The sequence below is a fragment of the Nannospalax galili genome, unplaced genomic scaffold (genome assembly GCF_000622305.1).
Source record: "Nannospalax galili isolate Female #2095 unplaced genomic scaffold, S.galili_v1.0 scaffold761, whole genome shotgun sequence".
NCBI classification, from domain to species: Eukaryota; Metazoa; Chordata; class Mammalia; order Rodentia; family Spalacidae; genus Nannospalax; species Nannospalax galili.
Window position 1 is genome coordinate 2664962 of NW_008346389.1, and position 9979 is coordinate 2674940.

Below are 9979 nucleotides of genomic sequence, written 5' to 3' on the forward strand. Positions count from 1 at the left end.
TGCCCATGTGGCGATTAAGACAACTTACAGGAATCATTTTCTTCTTTTACCATGTGGGCTCCCGAGATCAGGTGATCAGGCCTGACAGCAACTGTCTTTACCTGCTGACCCATCCTGATGCCCTTTTCTGCAATTTAGTCTAACATTATCAGGTGGCTTAACTATGGGCCTGGCCTTTGGAACTAGAAATACATGCATTTAAATCATATCTTAGTGACCTTTTATGTATGGCTTTAGACAAACTGCTTCTCTGAGCTTTAATTTTCTCATCTGTAAACTAGAGAGCTACTAGGAAGATTAAATTGCATTTAAAATTTGCATAGTCTAACTACATGCTGAAAAATATTTTTCAGTTGGCAGTCATGTATTTGATGAACTCTTTTAAACTTTAGAAATTAACTAAATTCTGATTGCCTTTTTATCAAGAGAAAGTTTTATCATGATCATATATATTCCCGAGAGCTATATTACCAATAACATCTTTAGAGATCCCCACTAATCAGTTTTAATACCTGTACATCTATTTATCTTCCTCTGCTGGTGTTATCTCTTCTGTTTGTAAACAAATTCAAGACTCTTAAAAAAATTATATATACATATATATTTAGAAAGAAAGAGACAGACAGACAGAAACTACCTCTAGTAACTGAGTGTCCTGCAGAAGGAAATCTCTTTACCTCTCAGGCCCAAAATGAATTGTGATCTAATACCTAATCTATCAACCTCTTTTTCTATTTAGGATCACTAATGTCTTCTAATGTCAAAGTACAATGAGTTTTGTCTTCAGCTTTAATGAACTAATTTTGTAGCATGTAACATGGTCCTTTCCTTCCTCATTAAAGCTAATCTTCAACCTCAGTTTCTCTGATAGCTCTTCAAAGTCTTCAAACTTTAAAAACAAATAAACAAAAAAACCAAACAACAACAAAAAAAAACAGGTTAATCTTTTGTCTTTTTAAAAGAAGGCTTATTTTTAATTATGTGTACTTGTGCGTGTGTGGAGTATGTGTCTATGTGTATGTGAGTGCAGGTGCTCTCATGGGCCAGAGGCATTGAACTCCCATGGAGCTGGAGTTACAGGTGGTTGTGAGCCAACCAATGTAAGTGCTAAGAACTGAAAGCAGGTCCTCTGAAAGAGACCCCCTGCAGAGGCTTACCCCCCCCTGAGCCATCTTTCCAGCCTTTATCTCACTCAAACTCAGGCTCAAAAAAAAAAAAAAAAAAGACTGTAGCCCTAACTAGCTTGCTACTATCTATCCTCCAACAATTCTCCTGCTTCAGCTTCCTGAGTGCATGAGCCACCATACTTGGCTAAATTCAGGGCTTTATCTGTCCCCTACACACTGAAGACACCTAATATAAATATAAATCTCTAAGGTTTTGGATCTCTCCCTTAAACTCTACACCCTGAGTATTTCCTCCCTCTGTGTACTTTCTCACCACATTAAATCAAAGCCCTTTCCCCCCCTCAACTCCCTCACCAATCCTCTCAGGCACATCTTACTTTACCCACTGTATTTTTTTAACTGTTACAAAAACTCTGAGAATTTCATACATGCATATAAGGTGTTTTGATTAAATCCATGCCCACTCCCTCCCTTCCAACACCTCCCGTATCTCTCCATCATTTTTTTCTTTTTCTTTTTTCTTCTTTCATTTATTTTTAATGGGGCTTTGGGCTACTCTAACATTCCCCCCTCTGAAGAGGTAACCCTAAAATCTTTTAAGGATTAGATATAAGCTCCCAAATACTTCTGACATTTTTGACCTTTGAAGCAGAGTAGGTTGCTAACAGGCCCAAGGACACTTGGACTAGCCAAGACTGGGTGTTATAAAATCACTATTATCTACCCCACGCCTGCTCTAATCCACACTTTGCACTGCTCTTTAAAATCTTTTAATAGTCCTGTTGTATATGCCTAAATTCTTTAGCATGCCATACAGGATTCCCCTGCATTCTGGTCTCTACATTTTAAATATTTATTTATTTATTTATTTACTTTTTATTTATTATTATTTGTGTTTTGCATGCATGTATGTAAGTACACCTGTGCCATGCAGAACCTGAGGAGGCCAGAAGAGGGGGATTGGATCCCTTGAAATGGAGTTATAAATGGTTGTTAGCCACCATGCAGGTACTGAGAACTGAACCCAGGTCCTCTCCAAGAGCATCCAGTGCTCTTAACTGCTAAGTCACCTCTCCAGCTCCCATTAGTCTTATTTCAAAACATTTCTTTATTCATGTATACTACTGATCCTAGATAACAGATACTTTTTTTTTTTTTTTTGCTTCCCTGCCTTTGCACATTCTGTCACTCCCCCTCCAAATAAGTCAAAATCTTTTTACTTTTCTCTTTCTCAAAGCCATTTAAGTTTCCTTCTCAAGGAAAGATAAAAATCTCCCTTGAACCATGCCCATGCTGACTGATTTAAATAATCTTTTTCAGTCAAACTTTCATTTTGACTTGTGTGTGTTTGTCTGTGTGTGTGTCCCCATGTTATGAAACAAAACAGTTCATGAATTCTAAGACAAAAAAGTAAAAAACTATTACTCTGGGGTTTGTGTCAGAATGCCTTTTAAGTATAAGAAGTCCTCAGAGTACCTTCTTGCTCTAGATATTTAATTAATAAATTAGTCACAAAAGCTCTGAGCAAAATGTAAGCTGTAAGGTGGGTGAACAAAATGTAACCAGCTATTTGGGTGTCTGACATAGGAAGACTTAAGGTCAGCATGGGCTAACCAGCCAGCAGTCTTTAAAAAAAAAAAAAAAAGTAATCAGTTGAAAGTTGGCCAAAACAAAATACCAAATTACATTATTTTCTTTGCTAATAACTGATATGGAGAGAATAATTTTACTTTGAGGGTAGGATGATGGGGGGTGATTATCAGTACTGTGTAAGATAGTAATCGGAAACAAAATAACTAGGTCACAATCACCTGTGGCCACAATTTTTTTTGAAGTTATTACATGAACTACATCAAATTATTTTAATTTTCAAAGTACTCTTAAGAACATTCTAACTTAGAATCCAAGCAAGTTTGTTGCAACTGATAGACTGCTAATGCCTTCCTTTTGTTCCCAGAGGTATGTGCTCCTGTTTTGTCCTGTAGGGATTAACCATACCAAATCAAAGTTGTTTCAACCTTTCATTCTTTTTTCTAATCTACACTAAGCATATACTTTACTCCCCTTGACCTCCAGTGCTGAGGACTGCATCTAAGACCTTGTCATGGCTAGTCAAGTCTCTTCCCACTGAACCATATTCCCCCATTCTGTACTTATTTTCTTACTATCATTTCTCAAGGCTATATCCTTAAAATAAATCTGAAATTCTAACAACACAACCATATCAAAATGTTTAGCTCCATCTAGTATTTTTAAGGGTAAAGGCCTGCAACTCTGTGAGTAATTCTATATCACTTCTCAGACACTGTAAGATGCTTCATGAAGGAAGAATGGAAACAAACTCCAAATTAGACCATTAGGGTATTTTTCCTAATGATTTTCCAAAGCCTAAATGTAACAATATATGTCCTACATTATTTGTGCTTTTAAGTGCATTTTAGCAATATCATGGAGGGTGGGGGAATCTAATCAATATATTCAAGTGTGATTCAAATTTACTTTTGATTCTGTGTCACTATGTGATTCAGCAGCCTTAGTTTTTCAACATGCAAGATGATGCACACCAGCTGCTTTCATCACAAAGACCATATGTGGTGATTAATGAGCTAATGCCTATAATACACTCTTGAAGCCCTAATATAAAGACATTGAATAAACACAAACCACTTTCCCGACAAATTTATAAGAGATGACTTTCAATGCAAAAAGCTTTAAAAGATGTCTATGACTGTATGTCAATAAAATATTACTGCACTGACTGGTTCTTCCCAACAATATTTCAGAATGGGTAATACAAGCTTTATCAAATAATGACACAGATAACTATAAGCTGTGACATATACTATGAAAATGAAGTACAGCACTCCATATGAGAATTATGTGGGGCAGGTCCTTCCACTTCTTTTAGTAGTACTTTTACATTATCACCCTCGTATACATTAGGAAATCAAGCCTTTAGGTTTTTAAGTTAATGAACTTGCCCAAGTTCACACAGCTTCTAAGCGGGAGAAGCCAGGAAACCAGGTCTAATATAGACTATTCTGTCTACTCTTCCTGACTTCTGATGCTGTCTGCACATATAATGCTCTCACTGGCTGCACTTGCTCATTCTCCCTAATAAATGAGGCCTAACATGACTACCCCATTTAAGTCAAACTGAATACTTAGAGATCTCCTCTACCCTCTTCCATTTATTCTGAAGTATTTACCACTTTCTAACACATTAGATATTTTATTTGTTGTACACATTAACAGTGACCCGCTAAGTGTCAAGTTCTATGAAGTTAGGGATCTTTGCTTGTTTTGCTCACAGATAAGCTTCCCCCTGCTCTCAAACAAAACCAAGCCAAACCAAATAAAAAGCAACCCTACATTAGTGACCAGAACATATGCAGTAGACACTGGCTTAGTTTTCCTCTTGAGCTGTAAGAACCTGTTTTAGTTCCCAAAGAACCAAAACAAGACTCCATACCTGAGCCTAGTTTACATTTAAATATTTTAATTTATTCTGAAATTTTATTCTGCTTAAAATGTAGACTGGAATTATGAGAATCATTAAAAAAAAACTAGCCATAATTTAAAAAGGACGAAAACACAAACCATGTCCAACAAGCTGTGAAATGTGAAGGATACAGATAATGATCAGGGGCCAGTGTGAGAGTGCCTGGCCATGTTCTCTGTATTTATATGAACACAAGCCTCGAAGAAACAGAAGAATCAGAGTACAGCTTAACTATCACTCATGTGAAATGAATAGGCCCACAAGGCTTTCAATTTTGGAGTTTTCCTATTTTGAATCATTTTCATAGATTTTAGCAGCTCAGCATTCCTAACCTGAAAGTCAGAAATCCTAAAAGGCTCCAAAATGAGAAAAATTTTGAGTATGATGCTAGCACTCAAAAAGTTGTGCATTTCAGAGTTCAAATTTTTGCACTGGGCATGTTCAACTTGTGTTCCAAAGCAATAATGGTTCTTCAATGTTATGGATTCCCAGAATCCATTTTAAAAAGTGGAAGGTTGGAATGACGATTTTATTATTTGTATGTATGTGTGTGTGTCTTTGTATAAATATGTGTACTTGAAGTGAGGGCATTCTTAGAGTCACGGGATATTGTGAACTGCCCAAAGTGGGTACTGCAAACCAAACTCAGGTCTTTTGCCAGAGCAACAAGTGCTGTTAACCACTGAACCATCTCTCTAGTCTAAGAGTTGCCAAATTTTAATTTTTCCATAAAGGGATATTAAACAAATACAATGATTGTCACTATGACCACCATTATAATCTTATAGAACACTAACATTAAAAAAGGTAAGCTTTGGGGCTGGAGAGATGGCTCAGTGGTTAAGAGCACTGGCTGCTCTTGCAGAGGATGTGGGTTCAATTTCCAGCACCTACATGGCAGCTATCAACTGTCCATTAACTCCAGTTCCAAGGGATCTGACAGCCTCTTCTGACTTCTGTGGGCACTGCATAACACGGGTGTACTCACAATCACACACGTAATATATACAGAATAATTTTTTTTTAAAAAAAGTTTAAGCTTCAGTAAAAAAAAAAAAAAAAAGTACTTTCTTTCAATGAGTGAACTTAAGTTCCTTATAACATAAAAACTGTTCCACATGAATTTCAGATCTTAAGATACTTTTCTGTGATAAAATACTCTAACAAAAGCAACTTAGGGGAGAGAAAGCTTATTCTAGCTCACAGTTCAAGGGTATAGTCTTATGGTAGGGAATTCAAGGTGGCAGGAGCCTGAAGCTGGTCACACTGCACTCACAATGGGAAAGCAGAGCCAATGGATATATGCTAGTGTGTAGTTCGTCTGCTCCTTTCATTCAGTCCAGGATCCCTTGCCCAGGGAGTGAGACCCCTTGAAATTTAATGGGTCTTCCCATATCAATTACCATCATCAAGACAATCCAGAGCCCATCTTCCAGGTGACTCCAGATTCTATCAAGCTGATACCACTAACCATCTCAAGATCTAAGCGTGAAAAAGTACAAATTTTAATCCTTATTGAAGAAGCATACGAACCTATCATAAAAATTTGATCATGGGGATAGAGAGATGACTAAGCAGTTAAGAACACTGGCTGCTCTGAGGACCTGGGTTTAATTTCTAGCACTCACATGGTGGCTAACAACTGTCCCTAACTCCAGTTCCAGGGGAATCTGATGCCTGCTTTTGACCTCTGTGGGCTTTGCATGACCTGGGTGCACTTATATCCATGCAGGCAATACACATAAATTTAACAAAAATTTTAAAAAGTTTGATCAATCTGACATTAAAGTTGAAAGTTCTAAATCAGGTGTGGTAACAACCCCAGCTGTTGGTAGGCTGAGGCAAAGATCACCGAGTCTAAGATCAACCTAAGCAAGAGACTCTTTAAAAAATTAAATGGAGGACTGGAGAGATGGCTTAGCCATTAAGAACACTGACTGATCTTCCAGAGGACCCAGGTTTGATTCCCAGAACCCACATGGCAGCTAACAACTGCCTGGAACTCTAGTTCTAGGGAATTTGATGCCTTCTTCTGGCCTCCATAAGCTTTGCACAACTCAGGTGCATTTACATGCAGGCAGGCAAAACACATACAATAAAAATACACATACAATAAAAATAAATTTTAAAAATTAAACAATGAAATTAATTTAAAATTCATAGAAAAAGTATATTTACGCTGAAACAGTATACTAAAGAGTGGAAAAAGTGTCTTTAAAAATCCAATATTATTCAGAAACTCATTCAAGTAAAAGTGAACTGCTTCTGGTATCAAAATGGTCAATTCAACGTAAAAATTAGAATGGACAGTAGCAGTTGTACTGACTGCAACACGACCAATGGGTGTAAAGAATCTACTATTTTTCTAGCAGTGCTTCTCAGACTTTAATGTGTATATAATCACCTGGTAATCTTACTAGTATTTTTGCATTTGAACCAGTGGATAGTGCCTGAGGTCCTAGATCCCTAACAAATTCCCAGGTGATTCTGATGCTGTTGGTCTAGTATTATTAGGAGTAAACCTGAGTGTAGCTGATCAAGTATTTATACAGGGAGATATGTTTTATACATAGAAACTGTTCATATTTTCTATAAAAATGGGATACAGGATCAAGAAATACTATCCTGGAGAAGTCCTGCATACACACCTACGTAATAGACATACAGGGATACATGGGGTAGTAGTAGCAGTACACACCTCCAATTCCAGCACTGGGGAGGATGAGGCTGAGGATCTCAAGTTTAAGGCCATCCTGAGCTACTTAGGGTCACCCTGCCTCAGGAAGCCAAGACACTGAGATATTTTAAATAATTTGTTAGGGAATTTTCTTGTGAAATGTCAGAGTGTACTTAAACAAAGTCAGACACCAAGGACATCACCAGGTACTGTAATTCTGAGATTTCTGTTGTGCATATGGTTATAGATCAAAACATTCTTATGTGGCACATGACTGCATCTTATATGGCGTTCCTATAGCATTGTTCAATAGCAAACAGAAGCATGGAATAATCTATAGAAACCTGCTACAATCACTCTAGATTTTAAGATAATCAAAACCAAAGTATGTAATATTGACTATAAGAGTAGGTAATTTATTCTAAACACACTGACAGGAAGGAGGCAGGTTAACAGTTGGGAATGGGAGAAAGAATAGGTTTAAGAGAATGTACACGAAAGGGAAACTTCCTTTTTGACTTGCAGTTGTATTTCAACTGAGTGAAAGGTACTTGGATAGCCATTACATTTTATGTCACCAACATGTATCTGGATATGTTGTTTTTCAATCTAGACTAAAGAAAACTAAAATGCAACTGCGGTGTAGACATGTGTCTGGAAGACAGCTTCAAAGCAAAGCACTGAGGTCAAGTCCAAAGACCTGTGTCAAATCCCAGTTCTGCTTCTTGTCTCACTTGAGGCAATTCAAGTAATTAATTTCTGCAGGCTTTATTTCACTTGTGAAAAGTCATAAAACCACACTTTAACTCACAAGGCTAGGGCCAACAAGGCAATGCATATGAGAATTCTTTTTTTTTTTTTTTTTTTTGGTCTTTTTGAGGCGGGGTCTCCCTGTAGCCCCAGCTGGCCTCAAAACTCACAGAGATCTGCCTGCCTTTGCCCAAGTGCTGGGACTAAAGGCTTGCACCACTACACCAGGTGAGAATTCTTGATGGGAAGGAAAAGATGACATCATTTTGAGAACTAAGTGGAAAAAAAATCTTGGTCAGAGTAGAAATAATATCTACCAGTAAATCAATCAATCAAGTCAATAAATCTTAAATTTTCTTATCACTGATATAACACCAACAGTCACTTGAAAAAAATTAAGTTTATCAATTAGTTTAAAAATGTGCAGGTGGCACATTTTACTAGCCATGTATTACAAATGTAGTGGACTGACTCAGATAAGAACAGCATGCTTGGAGTTGTAGACCAGTTTGGTGGCAGACTCTAGGAACAGACACCAATTGCCCAGCTCTACTGTTTATTAAGCTCCTAAGAACATGATCTTGCCATGATACTTTATGGTGATAGTGTTTGTCTCAGGGAAAAAAATGATTGTCAGCTGTCATTTCATTCACATCACAGAATGGGTTAAGATACTTAGGTAAACAAGCCACGTATCAACCAGAGTGCTGCATACCAAGGGACAAAATTAAAACTGCCTAGCCTGCTGAAAATCTAATCCTATCCTTGCCAATTAACCTTAATAACACTGGAGTAGAAGAAAAGAGAGGTCAAAATATGGGTGAGGGTGAGATTCATTCCCTCCTAGATCTGAAATAGTAGTGAAGGCACAGTTTTACCCATTTTCGACTTCCCACAGGATCGCTTTCACTGTTCTTCTCACCTAATGCCAGGACCCCTTCTCCCCAAATCAAATTCACTAACAGGGGCACCAACAATAACGGTAATTATTAAAACACTACATTGGTTATGATTAGACACGTTATCTAACTGGATTCATGTGCCAAACAATGAAGACAAATTCTTTACAAAGGAAATGGTCTTTTTTTGAAAATCCCCATTAATGTCCACAATTGAATGTCATCACAACCCGTACCTGATTTTCTACTCAAGATTTACTAGGTAGTTTCAAACGCCGGTTCATGTTATCCAAAACTTCTCATTACTTAATGAAACCTTAAAAAATGTAAAGAATTATCTTCTGGATCAAGTTTACTGCATAAGAAATAGGGCAGGAATACCTTTCCTAAACTCCCAGCCAAAATTTAAAGGTCACCCTGTGTTCCGTTATTCATCCTTTGCTTACCAAATCTGTTTCACACTGACTTCAATCAATGCACCGTTTATGGAACAAAACATTTCTCTGCTCCTGGCAGAAATCCTACCATGAATTAAGACTCTCAATATTAACAAAACAAAACAAAACAAACCTCAGAAAACAAAAAGCCAAGGTTAGAATCTCTTTTCCGAACGTCCTCCACACATACAACCTGATTTGACACAACTTTCTTGGTTCAGGGTTAAATCCAATTTCAAACAAAACTCAAACTTTCAATTCAAACCCGATCCCCTAGCGTTCTCACTCGGAGATGATGGAAGTTAACCAAACGCAGAGAGAGCCATGAGAGCCGGCGCGGGATACCCGGCTCCAGCTCCCTGCAGACGCACCTAAACCAAGGCTGGCGGGACGAGGATCCTGGGCGCATAGCGTGGGGCACCCGCGGGCGGCCCAGGGGTGCGGGGAGGGAGGGAGAGCCCGACCCCATTTTTGGTTTACCCTTCCTGGCGAGAAGGCCTGAGACCCGCCGGGCACCCCCACCCCCGGAGCTCCGCGGCCACCCGCAAGGCCCCAGGGCGGCGTCTCCCCTCCCGGAGGCCTCGCGG